This window comes from Oryzias latipes, chromosome 11 (assembly GCF_053564925.1).
Source record: "Oryzias latipes strain Hd-rR chromosome 11, Olatipes_Hd-rR_3.1".
Classification (NCBI taxonomy): Eukaryota; Metazoa; Chordata; class Actinopteri; order Beloniformes; family Adrianichthyidae; genus Oryzias; species Oryzias latipes.
In genome coordinates this window covers 5255936-5277578 of record NC_136247.1, presented here as the reverse complement: position 1 = coordinate 5277578, position 21643 = coordinate 5255936, and the positions used below count along the sequence as shown (strand labels likewise).

Genomic DNA, 21643 nt, shown 5'->3' with positions numbered 1-21643 from the left:
GAGGAAGAAAGCCGAAGCAGCAGCTTCTGTATTTTAGAGAGGGCCTCCATCATGGACACATTTTCCATCAGAAGGTGTGGCCACACATGCAATGCTGGTGTCTCCTATAATGTGCAGCTGTCAGTAGGAAACGTGTGGAGGAAGAATAGGAAACAAAAGACTGAAAGGTGATAAAAGTTTATTGGATTGAAAAATAGATACAATTTCACAGACATTTCGTGTTCTGCAGTTTTTCTTGAAGCTGTAACGATTTGTGCAAAATCAACATTTTATGTAGGTTTGACACTAAATGTAGCTTATTGACACATTTTAAAGTGCAGGATGTGAGGAAGAAGAACTGTTCAAGATTCTAACTTTGAGAATCAATAAAAATAGAACAGATTTTTAACAGACGCTGTACTTTGAAAGCTAATCCACAACATGATGGTTCTGAAGCAAAGAAAGAGTTCATCAATCAGGTTCAAAGGTTGAACACAAAGCAGAAGCTTGATAGATTCACAGACATTCAGTAAAGGTGGAAATCAATGTTTTTACTGTGTTTGTGTTGTCTTTAAAAACCTCATTTTTTTGTTTATTATCTTACTTATTTAAGTAAGATTTTATAGTGGTGGTGGGGGGGGGGGGGTCTCCATTTATAGATAAACCAAATCCTACTTGTGCTTTCTTTATTGTTTTTTAAATTGCTAAACTTTTTCGAGGGAGATTTTCTTTTTCGGACGTTCCCTGAATGTCTCGGACTAGTCACCTACTGGACTCCAGCGTGAAAGGTTCGGATCAGAACCGCTCTGGGTTCGGCTTTTGTGCTTCCGTGTCCTACTTCTCCCGAACAACCTGAGTCCAAACGACGGTGAGGAGCAGAATTCTGCTTTCTGAGCTTCACACATGCGACAATCATGAGAAGACGAGCAGCTCATGCGTGGCGGTTAAGATCAAAGAAATTGTTCAAAGCTTTTAGGGAAACGAAAGACGACGGCCGCCGTGTTTGCTCAATTAGTTCACTTTCTGGAGTGATTTAAGTCGATATTACGAGATTATAACTACTGCTTTCGTGAGATAACGGAATAGATGTGTTGCTCGTCTTGTCGAAAACACAGTTTAATGATGTGTTATTAGTAGAAAACAAAAACAAATTTAATTGTTGCTAACGTTCAAAGCTCTAATCTAAATAAATGGCGGATTTGAAAGTAGTTTCTGGCCCGCTAATTTCACCAAATTTCCATTCCGTTCCAGTAAATAACGTTAAACTTCTTATTTATTGCTGACTGTGGGTGTTTGTCGTCAATTTCTCTGCATTTGGACGGCCAGAAAGCGCGTAGAAAAGGTCCAGTTATTTGATCATTTGATCACTGTTTTTTTAGGACTACGGCAGTTGTCCTAAAGCGAGGTGATAAGGACACGTCTACAACTTGGGTGACTCCAACACGCTGGTTCACTCTAAGAAAAGCAGTAATAAAGTAATAGTATGGATTTATGTGGAGTTTGTTTGAACAATAGTGAGTACTTGTAATGTTTTAGAGGTTATTTATGTTGACTTACTGAGAAACTGCTATTGTTTGTCTGGGGTGTTTTGGTGTACTTTATTGACGGTCCCCGTCTGCCTCTGTAGCTTCACATCGAAGTAAACTCAGGCTGTGACTCGTTTTCTGCTTCACCACAGACACAAATAAAAAGTTTACACTAGTCAATAGAACTATATCCAACGTCATGTTTGTGGATAAAGTTAGTATGAAAAAAACAAAGCAGACCGGTGACCGGATGTGTCTGTGACACGAACACATTCTCAACTTCTAATTGCAGCTCATCTTATATGTTTGATGAGCAAATGAAGTTATTTGCCTTTATAGTTCTTGAAATACTGGAACAAAATTCCACAGAATAAATATAATGAAGATCCACCGTTTCTTTATTTTAGTTGAATGCAACGCTTCCATGTAATGAATCTCCAGGTGGAGCGGTGAAACAGCGGCACCATGTGGCAGATCTACAGCAGGTATTTTCTGCATTAAACATGACTGGATCTTTGTGTTTAGAAACAGGATTTTTGAAGTAGAATTTTACCTCACAGATGCTCACAATGTATTTAAAGAATTTCAGAGGCAGCATATTGGAGAAAAAGCAGGAAATGGTCAGAATTTAGTTCAACCAGGAGCCGACAGGCTCTCAACAGGGAAGCAAGCCACTCAGGATCGTCTCCGCACCAATGAAAGTGTATAATCCTGGTCTTTGATGGGTTCTTCTTATTGAATTTAGGTCCATGTGGGTTCTGTCCGTCCTGTTGCTGGAAGCAGAAGCACAGACTCTCGTCTGAGCTGATTTTTCTGCAGCGAGTCGTCGTCGCTCTGGCTTCCTGCTTGAAGACAGCAGCAGAATGACGTCAGTCTGACGCCATCAGACCAGTTTTCTTTTTCTCCACACAGATCCTTGTCCTAAAGAGCGTCTCCACCCCTGTGTGTATAACCATCAGCACACGGGGGTTGGTTGGAGCTGCTGGTGGGTTGTTAAAGGTTCACAGATCCTCCATCTGGGGTTGGAGAGGAGGGGTAATGACTCTGCTTTTTGTTTCAGTGTTTCCAGCAATCCAGTCACGCTGGTTTGACATCACACAGCCCCCGTCTCTCTCCCAGCATGCCTCTGAAGAACAATGAGGTAAACAAACAAACAAACAAACAAAAACATAAATGAAGCATTTCAGACCCAAATGTAGTGAAAGATTGAATGGAAAAGTTGTATCTGAAAAGATGTGGTTTCATGACATCCAAAAGATTTTGTCTTTCCAGAGTTTCTATTGATTGTGGCCTCCTATAAAGTCCACAGCGTTGTGTCAGGACACACCTGTGGGATGTAAAGAGCAAAGGAAAGAGCGGTTGAAAAAGAAGTGACAGAGAGGAGCTCCTTGCACTAGTTCTCTAGTGCATCTACTAAAATTGGAACGATACAGAGAAGATTAGCATGGCCCCTGCGCAAGGATGACACGCACATTCGTGAAGCATTCCTCATTTTCTCTTTTAAAAAACAATTTCACCCATCTGTGTGTCCTTGTTTTAATAAACATAGCCCTTAATGTGACACATCAAGCTAATATCAGACAAATTTTAATAGAGTTCATAGTAAAAGTTTCAGGAAAACTCACAGCAGACAAAATTGTAGATGTAAATTAAAGCCGCAAGCGGCATTGTATAGCCAGTAGGCGCTACCCGCTTCTACGCACCACCTCCGCTATCGCTGCCCACCTCCATGCAGCTCAGCCGCCCTCACCGCCCAAAAAATGCATATACTAACCATGCTAACTATGGGAGTTATGCTGATGTGGCTAAAAGTGCTAGCATTGCGATCAGCATCATCAACTCACTCACTAAAACACATTGCTCCATTAGTAAGAGCTACATATCATAAGTCGATAGACTATCCACATTTTCTTTTTTTAAATGGCGGCTTTCTGTTGATTTTATCTCCATAGCAACCATCTTATGTTTTGGTTGCCAGGGAATAACGAACAGAACAATGTCAGTTTCAGACGGATCAGAAAAAGTAAACTTTTGGATGTCCTTAGCAACAGATGTTTTTTGCTAACCGCGCCCACATTCCTTATATGGCCATATCCAGTGTTCTTCATTATGTTCAGTTCCAGCCATGGATGCATGCATTCAAATTTCACAGCATTCCATTGAAAAACATAAGAGGTATAACAGTGCGCCACATTTGCTGGCTCGCCACGCGGACACCAGGTCCAAATCTTCAACTTGTAATTGTGACATTTTTTCCACAGTAGCTTGACAATGATGCCCAAGAAGTTACGAGACGATCGCTAAAAAATTGTCAAATTCGGTACTGGAGCAAATTTTGGTCCTAAAGTGCTTTTTTTGAAAATTCAAGATGGCGGTTTCTTCCCGAGGTCAAAGGGCAACATCATTAACAGCGGCGTTTCCGCTGACTATGAAATTGCGCTATTTGGATTTGCAACAGTAATTTCACCTAATGGAAAAAGAACAATTTTGGAAAAACTCGTCTCTGTAAAATAATCACAAAGTTGTCTGAAATGATTTCAGTGGTGAAAAAGTGTCATTGTGTGAATTAAAGGGACACGTGATGTAACTCTGAGGGTGACAGGTGTTGGACTGAGCTGCCTTGTCTGACCTAAGACACAATCAGAGCCTCAAAGTGATGTGAAGCCTTTGTGTGAACAGTTTGTGTTGTTCTGTGTGAACAGTTTGTGTTGTTTTGTGCTTCTTTTTCAGATTTATTCAGCAACCTGAAGCTGCCTGAAGGGACGAGAGAAGATGGAGCTACAATTCCTCAGGAAGACTCTTTTTTTAGTGTTAATCAGATGTTTTCATCTCTGCTGGTGTTTTGCTAAAAAAAAACATCATTTCTAGTTTGGAAATGCAGCTCATCTGTCTAGATTTATTGCAAAGTTTTATGTTTATTCATTCCATAAGTTAGAATGACTTCTGTAGAGTTCTTCTTCACATCCTGTTCTGTTTCAATAAACCATGTTGTGACAAACCTTCATGGAAACTCATTTTTAGCCAAATCCCTACCTGTTCAAATGAAAGAACAGAACACAACCTTACCAACATTTGATTTATTTTTCAATCCATAAAATGTAAAATAGGTTTTTCAATAGTCTTAAATGGTCCTTGGATCTTTTCATTTCTTCCCTCCATTCCTCCACACTCTTCCCGTCTGCAGCTGCGCAGTTAGGCGTCCCAGAAATCCGTTTCTGCAGGTGGTCTGCACAACCTGTCGGCGGACTTCTGTCCCTGCTGGAAGGTCTTGCTCTGGTGCTGCAGCTGCTGCCTCCAACACTTTCCTCCTCCTGAAGGCGGTGGTCCTGGGCACACGCTCAGGAGGAGGAGGAGGTGATGGTGGTGGAGCCTCAGGGGCGGCTAGGATTCATCATTGGAACGTGTTGCTGCAGAGGCGTCTTCTCCTCTGGCATCTTGTCGTCGTAGGGCTGTCCCACCTGAACCAATGACAGCCCTTTAGCTGCAGGGAAACAGCAGCGGCAGCAGCAGGAAGGACTCCAGCTTCCTGCTCCTGCACAGCCCTCTCCCATTTTTTTGCCGACTGGAGAACCTGGAGACACAGAGAGGTGCTGGGATTTTAGGAACAGATACAAGATACAGACTGCAGAAGTTGGAGCTCTCACCACTGTGACAGGGTCCTCTGGTTCAGCAGAAACAGCTGAAGTCCAGTCTGAGCCATCAGCCTGGGGTTCCACAGAACTGTGGGAGACTCTCCTTCCCAGGAAAGGAAGAGTTCTTCCTCCTTGTGGGTCTAAAAAGTCCTTCCAGAGGAAAGCATCATTGCAGGTCCACCATTCTTCCTTTATAAACCTTTAAAAGTCGTGAAATGAGCCCTAGAATCTTATTTGCAGCCTTATAATCGTTTTATAATCCGTGCATCGGCATATGTTGACATAACTTACCCAGAATGTGAACCACATACAATTAAGGGTCCAGAAAGAGAGAAAACAAAACAGAAAGCCACAGTTTTACAATCTATTAGAGCATCTTTTACCAAAAACACGCCACAGAAAAGGGAAGAAACTTTTCCACAACACATCAATATCATTTCAGCACTTCAACCCGTCGATTTCTCGTTAAATCAAAGGAAAAACAGCACTTACGTCCAACCAGGAAGACGGCAGGCATGACAGTAAAAGCCGGGGGGCGGGATCGAGAAATTGGAACAAATCCGGCTCTCTGATTGGACGCCCAAAGTTTGATACTTGAAATTGGAACAAATGCTGCCATCTGATTGGTTGAGAAATTGGAACAATCGGAACAGAGAAAAGTGGGCGCGGCGGATGTTGCTCATTCTTCTCTGTGGGGGGAAGAGGGGAGAAGACGGGCCTCTTGCTGCCGTGCACGAGCTCGTGAGTTCGAGCCCCGCCTTGGGCAATCACAACAAAAGACATTACAATTGTGTCAATTTACAGAAACATGTGTAAAATTATCACAAAGTTGTCTGAAATGATTTCAGTGGTGAAAAAGTGTGAATTAAAGGGACACGTGATGTAACTCTGAGGGTGACAGGTGTTGGATTGAGCTGCCTTGTCTGGCCTAAGACACAATCAGAGCCTCAAAGTGATGTGAAGCCTTTGTGTGAACAGTTTGTGTTGTTCTGTGTGAACAATTTGTGTTGTTTGTGCTTCTTTTTCAGATTTATTCAGCAACCTGAAGCTGCCTGAAGGGATGAGAGAAGATGGAGCTACAATTCCTCAGGAAGACTCTTTTTTTAGTGTTAATCAGATGTTTTCATCTCTGCTGGTGTTTTGCTAAAGAAACATCATTTATAGTTTGGAAATGCAGCTCATCTGTCTAGATTTATTGCAAAGTTTTATGTTTATTCATTCCATAAATTACAAGTTAGAGTTCTTCTTCACATCCTGTTCTGTTTCAATAAACTATGTTGTGACAAACCTTCATGGAAACTCATTTTTAGCCAAAGTACTACCTGTTTAATAAAACTAAATAACACAAGCTTTGCAACAAAAAATATTTATGTGTGAAATAAAAAAATATAGATATATTTTTGAAGGTCTTCATTGTTCCTGTTCCCATTTCATCTGTTCCCTCCGCTCCTCCACACTTTTCCCGCCCACACTTGCGCAGTACGACAGCCCAGACATGCGTGTGTGGCCAGTGTCTAGCCTTTTGGGCTGGCCACACTTTCTGCAGGTGTACTGCACAACCTGTCGGCGGACTTTTGTGGCTGGTGGAAGGCCTTCCTCTGGTGCTTCTGCCGCTTTCCTCCTTCTGTCCCCTTCCATCCCGTGCTCCCCCTCCAGCTGGGACCGCTTAGCCTGAGTCAGACGGCGGGCTCCTCCGGGGTCCACCTGGAAGATGCAGTGAGACAGCTGCCTCATGAAGGTGGGATGGAGCTGGTGGCTCTCAGTGGTGACACCTGAGGCAAAGCGGCGCATCAGGTACCAAATGTCAAGTCGAACCACCAGGCAGCTGCCCCCACTCCTACAAGACAAACGTTGAGAGACCTTTAGGACTGAACTGTGTCAGCAGTAGTGCAAACATAGTGAATCTGAGTTGGTACCCAAAACAAGGCAGATGTCTTGGACACGCCGTCTCTGCCGCAGCAGCAGTCGTGATCCACGTAGATGAGCTGGGGGGAGGACCTTGGAGAGTCCATACAGGACTAAAGGACTGTCTTCTGTTCAGGTGGGACAACACTGCGACTAGAAGATACTGAAGTCAGAGAAGCTGCTCCTGCTATCATCCTCATCATCAGAAGAGGAAGAAAGCCGAAGCAGCAGCTTCTGTATTTTAGAGAGGGCCTCCATCATGGACACATTTTCCATCAGAAGGTGTGGCCACACATGCAATGCTGGTGTCTCCTATAATGTGCAGCTGTCAGTAGGAAACGTGTGGAGGAAGAATAGGAAACAAAAGACTGAAAGGTGATAAAAGTTTATTGGATTGAAAAATAGATACAATTTCACAGACATTTCGTGTTCTGCAGTTTTTCTTGAAGCTGTAACGATTTGTGCAAAATCAACATTTTATGTAGGTTTGACACTAAATGTAGCTTATTGACACATTTTAAAGTGCAGGATGTGAGGAAGAAGAACTGTTCAAGATTCTAACTTTGAGAATCAATAAAAATAGAACAGATTTTTAACAGACGCTGTACTTTGAAAGCTAATCCACAACATGATGGTTCTGAAGCAAAGAAAGAGTTCATCAATCAGGTTCAAAGGTTGAACACAAAGCAGAAGCTTGATAGATTCACAGACATTCAGTAAAGGTGGAAATCAATGTTTTTACTGTGTTTGTGTTGTCTTTAAAAACCTCATTTTTTTGTTTATTATCTTACTTATTTAAGTAAGATTTTATAGTGGTGGTGGTGGGGGGGGGGGGGGGGTCTCCATTTATAGATAAACCAAATCCTACTTGTGCTTTCTTTATTGTTTTTTAAATTGCTAAACTTTTTCGAGGGAGATTTTCTTTTTCGGACGTTCCCTGAATGTCTCGGACTAGTCACCTACTGGACTCCAGCGTGAAAGGTTCGGATCAGAACCGCTCTGGGTTCGGCTTTTGTGCTTCCGTGTCCTACTTCTCCCGAACAACCTGAGTCCAAACGACGGTGAGGAGCAGAATTCTGCTTTCTGAGCTTCACACATGCGACAATCATGAGAAGACGAGCAGCTCATGCGTGGCGGTTAAGATCAAAGAAATTGTTCAAAGCTTTTAGGGAAACGAAAGACGACGGCCGCCGTGTTTGCTCAATTAGTTCACTTTCTGGAGTGATTTAAGTCGATATTACGAGATTATAACTACTGCTTTCGTGAGATAACGGAATAGATGTGTTGCTCGTCTTGTCGAAAACACAGTTTAATGATGTGTTATTAGTAGAAAACAAAAACAAATTTAATTGTTGCTAACGTTCAAAGCTCTAATCTAAATAAATGGCGGATTTGAAAGTAGTTTCTGGCCCGCTAATTTCACCAAATTTCCATCCCGTTCCAGTAAATAACGTTAAACTTCTTATTTATTGCTGACTGTGGGTGTTTGTCGTCAATTTCTCTGCATTTGGACGGCCAGAAAGCGCGTAGAAAAGGTCCAGTTATTTGATCATTTGATCACTGTTTTTTTAGGACTACGGCAGTTGTCCTAAAGCGAGGTGATAAGGACACGTCTACAACTTGGGTGACTCCAACACGCTGGTTCACTCTAAGAAAAGCAGTAATAAAGTAATAGTATGGATTTATGTGGAGTTTGTTTGAACAATAGTGAGTACTTGTAATGTTTTAGAGGTTATTTATGTTGACTTACTGAGAAACTGCTATTGTTTGTCTGGGGTGTTTTGGTGTACTTTATTGACGGTCCCCGTCTGCCTCTGTAGCTTCACATCGAAGTAAACTCAGGCTGTGACTCGTTTTCTGCTTCACCACAGACACAAATAAAAAGTTTACACTAGTCAATAGAACTATATCCAACGTCATGTTTGTGGATAAAGTTAGTATGAAAAAAACAAAGCAGACCGGTGACCGGATGTGTCTGTGACACGAACACATTCTCAACTTCTAATTGCAGCTCATCTTATATGTTTGATGAGCAAATGAAGTTATTTGCCTTTATAGTTCTTGAAATACTGGAACAAAATTCCACAGAATAAATATAATGAAGATCCACCGTTTCTTTATTTTAGTTGAATGCAACGCTTCCATGTAATGAATCTCCAGGTGGAGCGGTGAAACAGCGGCACCATGTGGCAGATCTACAGCAGGTATTTTCTGCATTAAACATGACTGTATCTTTGTGTTTAGAAACAGGATTTTTGAAGTAGAATTTTACCTCACAGATGCTCACAATGTATTTAAAGAATTTCAGAGGCAGCATATTGGAGAAAAAGCAGGAAATGGTCAGAATTTAGTTCAACCAGGAGCCGACAGGCTCTCAACAGGGAAGCAAGCCACTCAGGATCGTCTCCGCACCAATGAAAGTGTATAATCCTGGTCTTTGATGGGTTCTTCTTATTGAATTTAGGTCCATGTGGGTTCTGTCCGTCCTGTTGCTGGAAGCAGAAGCACAGACTCTCGTCTGAGCTGATTTTTCTGCAGCGAGTCGTCGTCGCTCTGGCTTCCTGCTTGAAGACAGCAGCAGAATGACGTCAGTCTGACGCCATCAGACCAGTTTTCTTTTTCTCCACACAGATCCTTGTCCTAAAGAGCGTCTCCACCCCTGTGTGTATAACCATCAGCACACGGGGGTTGGTTGGAGCTGCTGGTGGGTTGTTAAAGGTTCACAGATCCTCCATCTGGGGTTGGAGAGGAGGGGTAATGACTCTGCTTTTTGTTTCAGTGTTTCCAGCAATCCAGTCACGCTGGTTTGACATCACACAGCCCCCGTCTCTCTCCCAGCATGCCTCTGAAGAACAATGAGGTAAACAAACAAACAAACAAACAAAAACATAAATGAAGCATTTCAGACCCAAATGTAGTGAAAGATTGAATGGAAAAGTTGTATCTGAAAAGATGTGGTTTCATGACATCCAAAAGATTTTGTCTTTCCAGAGTTTCTATTGATTGTGGCCTCCTATAAAGTCCACAGCGTTGTGTCAGGACACACCTGTGGGATGTAAAGAGCAAAGGAAAGAGCGGTTGAAAAAGAAGTGACAGAGAGGAGCTCCTTGCACTAGTTCTCTAGTGCATCTACTAAAATTGGAATGATACAGAGAAGATTAGCATGGCCCCTGCGCAAGGATGACACGCAAATTCGTGAAGCGTTCCTCATTTTCTCTTTTAAAAAACAATTTCACCCATCTGTGTGTCCTTGTTTTAATAAACATAGCCCTTAATGTGACACATCAAGCTAATATCAGACAAATTTTAATAGAGTTCATAGTAAAAGTTTCAGGAAAACTCACAGCAGACAAAATTGTAGATGTAAATTAAAGCCGCAAGCGGCATTGTATAGCCAGTAGGCGCTACCCGCTTCTACGCACCACCTCCGCTATCGCTGCCCACCTCCATGCAGCTCAGCCGCCCTCACCGCCCAAAAAATGCATATACTAACCATGCTAACTATGGGAGTTATGCTGATGTGGCTAAAAGTGCTAGCATTGCGATCAGCATCATCAACTCACTCACTAAAACACATTGCTCCATTAGTAAGAGCTACATATCATAAGTCGATAGACTATCCACATTTTCTTTTTTTAAATGGCGGCTTTCTGTTGATTTTATCTCCATAGCAACCATCTTATGTTTTGGTTGCCAGGGAATAACGAACAGAACAATGTCAGTTTCAGACGGATCAGAAAAAGTAAACTTTTGGATGTCCTTAGCAACAGATGTTTTTTGCTAACCGCGCCCACATTCCTTATATGGCCATATCCAGTGTTCTTCATTATGTTCAGTTCCAGCCATGGATGCATGCATTCAAATTTCACAGCATTCCATTGAAAAACATAAGAGGTATAACAGTGCGCCACATTTGCTGGCTCGCCACGCGGACACCAGGTCCAAATCTTCAACTTGTAATTGTGACATTTTTTCCACAGTAGCTTGACAATGATGCCCAAGAAGTTACGAGACGATCGCTAAAAAATTGTCAAATTCGGTACTGGAGCAAATTTTGGTCCTAAAGTGCTTTTTTTGAAAATTCAAGATGGCGGTTTCTTCCCGAGGTCAAAGGGCAACATCATTAACAGCGGCGTTTCCGCTGACTATGAAATTGCGCTATTTGGATTTGCAACAGTAATTTCACCTAATGGAAAAAGAACAATTTTGGAAAAACTCGTCTCTGTAAAATAATCACAAAGTTGTCTGAAATGATTTCAGTGGTGAAAAAGTGTCATTGTGTGAATTAAAGGGACACGTGATGTAACTCTGAGGGTGACAGGTGTTGGACTGAGCTGCCTTGTCTGACCTAAGACACAATCAGAGCCTCAAAGTGATGTGAAGCCTTTGTGTGAACAGTTTGTGTTGTTCTGTGTGAACAGTTTGTGTTGTTTTGTGCTTCTTTTTCAGATTTATTCAGCAACCTGAAGCTGCCTGAAGGGACGAGAGAAGATGGAGCTACAATTCCTCAGGAAGACTCTTTTTTTAGTGTTAATCAGATGTTTTCATCTCTGCTGGTGTTTTGCTAAAAAAAAACATCATTTCTAGTTTGGAAATGCAGCTCATCTGTCTAGATTTATTGCAAAGTTTTATGTTTATTCATTCCATAAGTTAGAATGACTTCTGTAGAGTTCTTCTTCACATCCTGTTCTGTTTCAATAAACCATGTTGTGACAAACCTTCATGGAAACTCATTTTTAGCCAAATCCCTACCTGTTCAAATGAAAGAACAGAACACAACCTTACCAACATTTGATTTATTTTTCAATCCATAAAATGTAAAATAGGTTTTTCAATAGTCTTAAATGGTCCTTGGATCTTTTCATTTCTTCCCTCCATTCCTCCACACTCTTCCCGTCTGCAGCTGCGCAGTTAGGCGTCCCAGAAATCCGTTTCTGCAGGTGGTCTGCACAACCTGTCGGCGGACTTCTGTCCCTGCTGGAAGGTCTTGCTCTGGTGCTGCAGCTGCTGCCTCCAACACTTTCCTCCTCCTGAAGGCGGTGGTCCTGGGCACACGCTCAGGAGGAGGAGGAGGTGATGGTGGTGGAGCCTCAGGGGCGGCTAGGATTCATCATTGGAACGTGTTGCTGCAGAGGCGTCTTCTCCTCTGGCATCTTGTCGTCGTAGGGCTGTCCCACCTGAACCAATGACAGCCCTTTAGCTGCAGGGAAACAGCAGCGGCAGCAGCAGGAAGGACTCCAGCTTCCTGCTCCTGCACAGCCCTCTCCCATTTTTTTGCCGACTGGAGAACCTGGAGACACAGAGAGGTGCTGGGATTTTAGGAACAGATACAAGATACAGACTGCAGAAGTTGGAGCTCTCACCACTGTGACAGGGTCCTCTGGTTCAGCAGAAACAGCTGAAGTCCAGTCTGAGCCATCAGCCTGGGGTTCCACAGAACTGTGGGAGACTCTCCTTCCCAGGAAAGGAAGAGTTCTTCCTCCTTGTGGGTCTAAAAAGTCCTTCCAGAGGAAAGCATCATTGCAGGTCCACCATTCTTCCTTTATAAACCTTTAAAAGTCGTGAAATGAGCCCTAGAATCTTATTTGCAGCCTTATAATCGTTTTATAATCCGTGCATCGGCATATGTTGACATAACTTACCCAGAATGTGAACCACATACAATTAAGGGTCCAGAAAGAGAGAAAACAAAACAGAAAGCCACAGTTTTACAATCTATTAGAGCATCTTTTACCAAAAACACGCCACAGAAAAGGGAAGAAACTTTTCCACAACACATCAATATCATTTCAGCACTTCAACCCGTCGATTTCTCGTTAAATCAAAGGAAAAACAGCACTTACGTCCAACCAGGAAGACGGCAGCCATGACAGTAAAAGCCGGGGGGCGGGATCGAGAAATTGGAACAAATCCGGCTCTCTGATTGGACGCCCAAAGTTTGATACTTGAAATTGGAACAAATGCTGCCATCTGATTGGTTGAGAAATTGGAACAATCGGAACAGAGAAAAGTGGGCGCGGCGGATGTTGCTCATTCTTCTCTGTGGGGGGAAGAGGGGAGAAGACGGGCCTCTTGCTGCCGTGCACGAGCTCGTGAGTTCGAGCCCCGCCTTGGGCAATCACAACAAAAGACATTACAATTGTGTCAATTTACAGAAACATGTGTAAAATTATCACAAAGTTGTCTGAAATGATTTCAGTGGTGAAAAAGTGTGAATTAAAGGGACACGTGATGTAACTCTGAGGGTGACAGGTGTTGGATTGAGCTGCCTTGTCTGGCCTAAGACACAATCAGAGCCTCAAAGTGATGTGAAGCCTTTGTGTGAACAGTTTGTGTTGTTCTGTGTGAACAATTTGTGTTGTTTGTGCTTCTTTTTCAGATTTATTCAGCAACCTGAAGCTGCCTGAAGGGACGAGAGAAGATGGAGCTACAATTCCTCAGGAAGACTCTTTTTTTAGTGTTAATCAGATGTTTTCATCTCTGCTGGTGTTTTGCTAAAGAAACATCATTTATAGTTTGGAAATGCAGCTCATCTGTCTAGATTTATTGCAAAGTTTTATGTTTATTCATTCCATAAATTACAAGTTAGAGTTCTTCTTCACATCCTGTTCTGTTTCAATAAACTATGTTGTGACAAACCTTCATGGAAACTCATTTTTAGCCAAAGTACTACCTGTTTAATAAAACTAAATAACACAAGCTTTGCAACAAAAAATATTTATGTGTGAAATAAAAAAATATAGATATATTTTTGAAGGTCTTCATTGTTCCTGTTCCCATTTCATCTGTTCCCTCCGCTCCTCCACACTTTTCCCGCCCACACTTGCGCAGTACGACAGCCCAGACATGCGTGTGTGGCCAGTGTCTAGCCTTTTGGGCTGGCCACACTTTCTGCAGGTGTACTGCACAACCTGTCGGCGGACTTTTGTGGCTGGTGGAAGGCCTTCCTCTGGTGCTTCTGCCGCTTTCCTCCTTCTGTCCCCTTCCATCCCGTGCTCCCCCTCCAGCTGGGACCGCTTAGCCTGAGTCAGACGGCGGGCTCCTCCGGGGTCCACCTGGAAGATGCAGTGAGACAGCTGCCTCATGAAGGTGGGATGGAGCTGGTGGCTCTCAGTGGTGACACCTGAGGCAAAGCGGCGCATCAGGTACCAAATGTCAAGTCGAACCACCAGGCAGCTGCCCCCACTCCTACAAGACAAACGTTGAGAGACCTTTAGGACTGAACTGTGTCAGCAGTAGTGCAAACATAGTGAATCTGAGTTGGTACCCAAAACAAGGCAGATGTCTTGGACACGCCGTCTCTGCCGCAGCAGCAGTCGTGATCCACGTAGATGAGCTGGGGGGAGGACCTTGGAGAGTCCATACAGGACTATAGGACTGTCTTCTGTTCAGGTGGGACAACACTGCGACTAGAAGATACTGAAGTCAGAGAAGCTGCTCCTGCTATCATCCTCATCATCAGAAGAGGAAGAAAGCCGAAGCAGCAGCTTCTGTATTTTAGAGAGGGCCTCCATCATGGACACATTTTCCATCAGAAGGTGTGGCCACACATGCAATGCTGGTGTCTCCTATAATGTGCAGCTGTCAGTAGGAAACGTGTGGAGGAAGAATAGGAAACAAAAGACTGAAAGGTGATAAAAGTTTATTGGATTGAAAAATAGATACAATTTCACAGACATTTCGTGTTCTGCAGTTTTTCTTGAAGCTGTAACGATTTGTGCAAAATCAACATTTTATGTAGGTTTGACACTAAATGTAGCTTATTGACACATTTTAAAGTGCAGGATGTGAGGAAGAAGAACTGTTCAAGATTCTAACTTTGAGAATCAATAAAAATAGAACAGATTTTTAACAGACGCTGTACTTTGAAAGCTAATCCACAACATGATGGTTCTGAAGCAAAGAAAGAGTTCATCAATCAGGTTCAAAGGTTGAACACAAAGCAGAAGCTTGATAGATTCACAGACATTCAGTAAAGGTGGAAATCAATGTTTTTACTGTGTTTGTGTTGTCTTTAAAAACCTCATTTTTTTGTTTATTATCTTACTTATTTAAGTAAGATTTTATAGTGGTGGTGCTGGGGGGGGGGGGTCTCCATTTATAGATAAACCAAATCCTACTTGTGCTTTCTTTATTGTTTTTTAAATTGCTAAACTTTTTCGAGGGAGATTTTCTTTTTCGGACGTTCCCTGAATGTCTCGGACTAGTCACCTACTGGACTCCAGCGTGAAAGGTTCGGATCAGAACCGCTCTGGGTTCGGCTTTTGTGCTTCCGTGTCCTACTTCTCCCGAACAACCTGAGTCCAAACGACGGTGAGGAGCAGAATTCTGCTTTCTGAGCTTCACACATGCGACAATCATGAGAAGACGAGCAGCTCATGCGTGGCGGTTAAGATCAAAGAAATTGTTCAAAGCTTTTAGGGAAACGAAAGACGACGGCCGCCGTGTTTGCTCAATTAGTTCACTTTCTGGAGTGATTTAAGTCGATATTACGAGATTATAACTACTGCTTTCGTGAGATAACGGAATAGATGTGTTGCTCGTCTTGTCGAAAACACAGTTTAATGATGTGTTATTAGTAGAAAACAAAAACAAATTTAATTGTTGCTAACGTTCAAAGCTCTAATCTAAATAAATGGCGGATTTGAAAGTAGTTTCTGGCCCGCTAATTTCACCAAATTTCCATCCCGTTCCAGTAAATAACGTTAAACTTCTTATTTATTGCTGACTGTGGGTGTTTGTCGTCAATTTCTCTGCATTTGGACGGCCAGAAAGCGCGTAGAAAAGGTCCAGTTATTTGATCATTTGATCACTGTTTTTTTAGGACTACGGCAGTTGTCCTAAAGCGAGGTGATAAGGACACGTCTACAACTTGGGTGACTCCAACACGCTGGTTCACTCTAAGAAAAGCAGTAATAAAGTAATAGTATGGATTTATGTGGAGTTTGTTTGAACAATAGTGAGTACTTGTAATGTTTTAGAGGTTATTTATGTTGACTTACTGAGAAACTGCTATTGTTTGTCTGGGGTGTTTTGGTGTACTTTATTGACGGTCCCCGTCTGCCTCTGTAGCTTCACATCGAAGTAAACTCAGGCTGTGACTCGTTTTCTGCTTCACCACAGACACAAATAAAAAGTTTACACTAGTCAATAGAACTATATCCAACGTCATGTTTGTGGATAAAGTTAGTATGAAAAAAACAAAGCAGACCGGTGACCGGATGTGTCTGTGACACGAACACATTCTCAACTTCTAATTGCAGCTCATCTTATATGTTTGATGAGCAAATGAAGTTATTTGCCTTTATAGTTCTTGAAATACTGGAACAAAATTCCACAGAATAAATATAATGAAGATCCACCGTTTCTTTATTTTAGTTGAATGCAACGCTTCCATGTAATGAATCTCCAGGTGGAGCGGTGAAACAGCGGCACCATGTGGCAGATCTACAGCAGGTATTTTCTGCATTAAACATGACTGTATCTTTGTGTTTAGAAACAGGATTTTTGAAGTAGAATTTTACCTCACAGATGCTCACAATGTATTTAAAGAATTTCAGAGGCAGCATATTGGAGAAAAAGCAGGAAATGGTCAGAATTTAGTTCAACCAGGAGCCGACAGGCTCTCAACAGGGAAGCAAGCCACTCAGGATCGTCTCCGCACCAATGAAAGTGTATAATCCTGGTCTTTGATGGGTTCTTCTTATTGAATTTAGGTCCATGTGGGTTCTGTCCGTCCTGTTGCTGGAAGCAGAAGCACAGACTCTCGTCTGAGCTGATTTTTCTGCAGCGAGTCGTCGTCGCTCTGGCTTCCTGCTTGAAGACAGCAGCAGAATGACGTCAGTCTGACGCCATCAGACCAGTTTTCTTTTTCTCCACACAGATCCTTGTCCTAAAGAGCGTCTCCACCCCTGTGTGTATAACCATCAGCACACGGGGGTTGGTTGGAGCTGCTGGTGGGTTGTTAAAGGTTCACAGATCCTCCATCTGGGGTTGGAGAGGAGGGGTAATGACTCTGCTTTTTGTTTCAGTGTTTCCAGCAATCCAGTCACGCTGGTTTGACATCACACAGCCCCCGTCTCTCTCCCAGCATGCCTCTGAAGAACAATGAGGTAAACAAACAAACAAACAAACAAAAACATAAATGAAGCATTTCAGACCCAAATGTAGTGAAAGATTGAATGGAAAAGTTGTATCTGAAAAGATGTGGTTTCATGACATCCAAAAGATTTTGTCTTTCCAGAGTTTCTATTGATTGTGGCCTCCTATAAAGTCCACAGCGTTGTGTCAGGACACACCTGTGGGATGTAAAGAGCAAAGGAAAGAGCGGTTGAAAAAGAAGTGACAGAGAGGAGCTCCTTGCACTAGTTCTCTAGTGCATCTACTAAAATTGGAACGATACAGAGAAGATTAGCATGGCCCCTGCGCAAGGATGACACGCAAATTCGTGAAGCGTTCCTCATTTTCTCTTTTAAAAAACAATTTCACCCATCTGTGTGTCCTTGTTTTAATAAACATAGCCCTTAATGTGACACATCAAGCTAATATCAGACAAATTTTAATAGAGTTCATAGTAAAAGTTTCAGGAAAACTCACAGCAGACAAAATTGTAGATGTAAATTAAAGCCGCAAGCGGCATTGTATAGCCAGTAGGCGCTACCCGCTTCTACGCACCACCTCCGCTATCGCTGCCCACCTCCATGCAGCTCAGCCGCCCTCACCGCCCAAAAAATGCATATACTAACCATGGTAACTATGGGAGTTATGCTGATGTGGCTAAAAGTGCTAGCATTGCGATCAGCATCATCAACTCACTCACTAAAACACATTGCTCCATTAGTAAGAGCTACATATCATAAGTCGATAGACTATCCACATTTTCTTTTTTTAAATGGCGGCTTTCTGTTGATTTTATCTCCATAGCAACCATCTTATGTTTTGGTTGCCAGGGAATAACGAACAGAACAATGTCAGTTTCAGACGGATCAGAAAAAGTAAACTTTTGGATGTCCTTAGCAACAGATGTTTTTTGCTAACCGCGCCCACATTCCTTATATGGCCATATCCAGTGTTCTTCATTATGTTCAGTTCCAGCCATGGATGCATGCATTCAAATTTCACAGCATTCCATTGAAAAACATAAGAGGTATAACAGTGCGCCACATTTGCTGGCTCGCCACGCGGACACCAGGTCCAAATCTTCAACTTGTAATTGTGACATTTTTTCCACAGTAGCTTGACAATGATGCCCAAGAAGTTACGAGACGATCGCTAAAAAATTGTCAAATTCGGTACTGGAGCAAATTTTGGTCCTAAAGTGCTTTTTTTGAAAATTCAAGATGGCGGTTTCTTCCCGAGGTCAAAGGGCAACATCATTAACAGCGGCGTTTCCGCTGACTATGAAATTGCGCTATTTGGATTTGCAACAGTAATTTCACCTAATGGAAAAAGAACAATTTTGGAAAAACTCGTCTCTGTAAAATAATCACAAAGTTGTCTGAAATGATTTCAGTGGTGAAAAAGTGTCATTGTGTGAATTAAAGGGACACGTGATGTAACTCTGAGGGTGACAGGTGTTGGACTGAGCTGCCTTGTCTGACCTAAGACACAATCAGAGCCTCAAAGTGATGTGAAGCCTTTGTGTGAACAGTTTGTGTTGTTCTGTGTGAACAGTTTGTGTTGTTTTGTGCTTCTTTTTCAGATTTATTCAGCAACCTGAAGCTGCCTGAAGGGACGAGAGAAGATGGAGCTACAATTCCTCAGGAAGACTCTTTTTTTAGTGTTAATCAGATGTTTTCATCTCTGCTGGTGTTTTGCTAAAAAAAAACATCATTTCTAGTTTGGAAATGCAGCTCATCTGTCTAGATTTATTGCAAAGTTTTATGTTTATTCATTCCATAAGTTAGAATGACTTCTGTAGAGTTCTTCTTCACATCCTGTTCTGTTTCAATAAACCATGTTGTGACAAACCTTCATGGAAACTCATTTTTAGCCAAATCCCTACCTGTTCAAATGAAAGAACAGAACACAACCTTACCAACATTTGATTTATTTTTCAATCCATAACATGTAAAATAGGTTTTTCAATAGTCTTAAATGGTCCTTGGATCTTTTCATTTCTTCCCTCCATTCCTCCACACTCTTCCCGTCTGCAGCTGCGCAGTTAGGCGTCCCAGAAATCCGTTTCTGCAGGTGGTCTGCACAACCTGTCGGCGGACTTCTGTCCCTGCTGGAAGGTCTTGCTCTGGTGCTGCAGCTGCTGCCTCCAACACTTTCCTCCTCCTGAAGGCGGTGGTCCTGGGCACACGCTCAGGAGGAGGAGGAGGTGATGGTGGTGGAGCCTCAGGGGCGGCTAGGATTCATCATTGGAACGTGTTGCTGCAGAGGCGTCTTCTCCTCTGGCATCTTGTCGTCGTAGGGCTGTCCCACCTGAACCAATGACAGCCCTTTAGCTGCAGGGAAACAGCAGCGGCAGCAGCAGGAAGGACTCCAGCTTCCTGCTCCTGCACAGCCCTCTCCCATTTTTTTGCCGACTGGAGAACCTGGAGACACAGAGAGGTGCTGGGATTTTAGGAACAGATACAAGATACAGACTGCAGAAGTTGGAGCTCTCACCACTGTGACAGGGTCCTCTGGTTCAGCAGAAACAGCTGAAGTCCAGTCTGAGCCATCAGCCTGGGGTTCCACAGAACTGTGGGAGACTCTCCTTCCCAGGAAAGGAAGAGTTCTTCCTCCTTGTGGGTCTAAAAAGTCCTTCCAGAGGAAAGCATCATTGCAGGTCCACCATTCTTCCTTTATAAACCTTTAAAAGTCGTGAAATGAGCCCTAGAATCTTATTTGCAGCCTTATAATCGTTTTATAATCCGTGCATCGGCATATGTTGACATAACTTACCCAGAATGTGAACCACATACAATTAAGGGTCCAGAAAGAGAGAAAACAAAACAGAAAGCCACAGTTTTACAATCTATTAGAGCATCTTTTACCAAAAACACGCCACAGAAAAGGGAAGAAACTTTTCCACAACACATCAATATCATTTCAGCACTTCAACCCGTCGATTTCTCGTTAAATCAAAGGAAAAACAGCACTTACGTCCAACCAGGAAGACGGCAGGCATGACAGTAAAAGCCGGGGGGCGGGATCGAGAAATTGGAACAAATCCGGCTCTCTGATTGGACGCCCAAAGTTTGATACTTGAAATTGGAACAAATGCTGCCATCTGATTGGTTGAGAAATTGGAACAATCGGAACAGAGAAAAGTGGGCGCGGCGGATGTTGCTCATTCTTCTCTGTGGGGGGAAGAGGGGAGAAGACGGGCCTCTTGCTGCCGTGCACGAGCTCGTGAGTTCGAGCCCCGCCTTGGGCAATCACAACAAAAGACATTACAATTGTGTCAATTTACAGAAACATGTGTAAAATTATCACAAAGTTGTCTGAAATGATTTCAGTGGTGAAAAAGTGTGAATTAAAGGGACACGTGATGTAACTCTGAGGGTGACAGGTGTTGGATTGAGCTGCCTTGTCTGGCCTAAGACACAATCAGAGCCTCAAAGTGATGTGAAGCCTTTGTGTGAACAGTTTGTGTTGTTCTGTGTGAACAATTTGTGTTGTTTGTGCTTCTTTTTCAGATTTATTCAGCAACCTGAAGCTGCCTGAAGGGATGAGAGAAGATGGAGCTACAATTCCTCAGGAAGACTCTTTTTTTAGTGTTAATCAGATGTTTTCATCTCTGCTGGTGTTTTGCTAAAGAAACATCATTTATAGTTTGGAAATGCAGCTCATCTGTCTAGATTTATTGCAAAGTTTTATGTTTATTCATTCCATAAATTACAAGTTAGAGTTCTTCTTCACATCCTGTTCTGTTTCAATAAACTATGTTGTGACAAACCTTCATGGAAACTCATTTTTAGCCAAAGTACTACCTGTTTAATAAAACTAAATAACACAAGCTTTGCAACAAAAAATATTTATGTGTGAAATAAAAAAATATAGATATATTTTTGAAGGTCTTCATTGTTCCTGTTCCCATTTCATCTGTTCCCTCCGCTCCTCCACACTTTTCCCGCCCACACTTGCGCAGTACGACAGCCCAGACATGCGTGTGTGGCCAGTGTCTAGCCTTTTGGGCTGGCCACACTTTCTGCAGGTGTACTGCACAACCTGTCGGCGGACTTTTGTGGCTGGTGGAAGGCCTTCCTCTGGTGCTTCTGCCGCTTTCCTCCTTCTGTCCCCTTCCATCCCGTGCTCCCCCTCCAGCTGGGACCGCTTAGCCTGAGTCAGACGGCGGGCTCCTCCGGGGTCCACCTGGAAGATGCAGTGAGACAGCTGCCTCATGAAGGTGGGATGGAGCTGGTGGCTCTCAGTGGTGACACCTGAGGCAAAGCGGCGCATCAGGTACCAAATGTCAAGTCGAACCACCAGGCAGCTGCCCCCACTCCTACAAGACAAACGTTGAGAGACCTTTAGGACTGAACTGTGTCAGCAGTAGTGCAAACATAGTGAATCTGAGTTGGTACCCAAAACAAGGCAGATGTCTTGGACACGCCGTCTCTGCCGCAGCAGCAGTCGTGATCCACGTAGATGAGCTGGGGGGAGGAC

General features: G+C 43.0%; 3 long non-coding RNA genes and 3 other non-coding genes across 11 annotated transcripts; all 6 read left to right on the top strand.

Annotated features, from left to right (window-relative positions):
• Positions 1 to 635: 635 nt before the first annotated feature.
• On the top strand, positions 636 to 6425 carry LOC144995155 (uncharacterized). Of its 3 annotated transcripts, none has more exons than XR_013658813.1 (5): positions 636 to 847; positions 1913 to 1990; positions 2418 to 2490; positions 2566 to 2646; positions 6166 to 6425. It is a non-coding gene; the product is annotated as an uncharacterized LOC144995155 (long non-coding RNA). The 3 variants fall into 3 exon arrangements; XR_013658812.1 differs by having other exon boundaries at positions 2251 to 2490; positions 4236 to 6425; XR_013658811.1 differs by lacking the exon at positions 6166 to 6425 and adding an exon at positions 4236 to 4503.
• On the top strand, positions 2896 to 3001 carry LOC144995712 (U6 spliceosomal RNA). Its single transcript, XR_013659222.1, has one exon. It is a non-coding gene; the product is annotated as a U6 spliceosomal RNA (small nuclear RNA).
• A 1294-nt stretch (positions 6426 to 7719) lies between the features above and the next one.
• LOC144995153 (uncharacterized) lies at positions 7720 to 13681 on the top strand. Of its 2 annotated transcripts, none has more exons than XR_013658807.1 (5): positions 7720 to 8103; positions 9169 to 9246; positions 9507 to 9746; positions 9822 to 9902; positions 11492 to 13681. It is a non-coding gene; the product is annotated as an uncharacterized LOC144995153 (long non-coding RNA). The 2 variants fall into 2 exon arrangements; XR_013658806.1 differs by having other exon boundaries at positions 7892 to 8103; positions 9674 to 9746; positions 11492 to 11759.
• Positions 10152 to 10257, top strand: LOC144995717 (U6 spliceosomal RNA). Its single transcript, XR_013659226.1, has one exon. It is a non-coding gene; the product is annotated as a U6 spliceosomal RNA (small nuclear RNA).
• A 1294-nt stretch (positions 13682 to 14975) lies between the features above and the next one.
• Positions 14976 to 20933, top strand: LOC144995154 (uncharacterized). 3 transcript variants are annotated; one of them, XR_013658809.1, is made up of 5 exons: positions 14976 to 15355; positions 16421 to 16498; positions 16759 to 16998; positions 17074 to 17154; positions 18744 to 20933. It is a non-coding gene; the product is annotated as an uncharacterized LOC144995154 (long non-coding RNA). The 3 variants fall into 3 exon arrangements; XR_013658810.1 differs by having other exon boundaries at positions 15144 to 15355; positions 16926 to 16998; positions 20674 to 20933; XR_013658808.1 differs by having other exon boundaries at positions 15144 to 15355; positions 16926 to 16998; positions 18744 to 19011.
• On the top strand, positions 17404 to 17509 carry LOC144995702 (U6 spliceosomal RNA). Its single transcript, XR_013659213.1, has one exon. It is a non-coding gene; the product is annotated as a U6 spliceosomal RNA (small nuclear RNA).
• Positions 20934 to 21643: the final 710 nt, after the last annotated feature.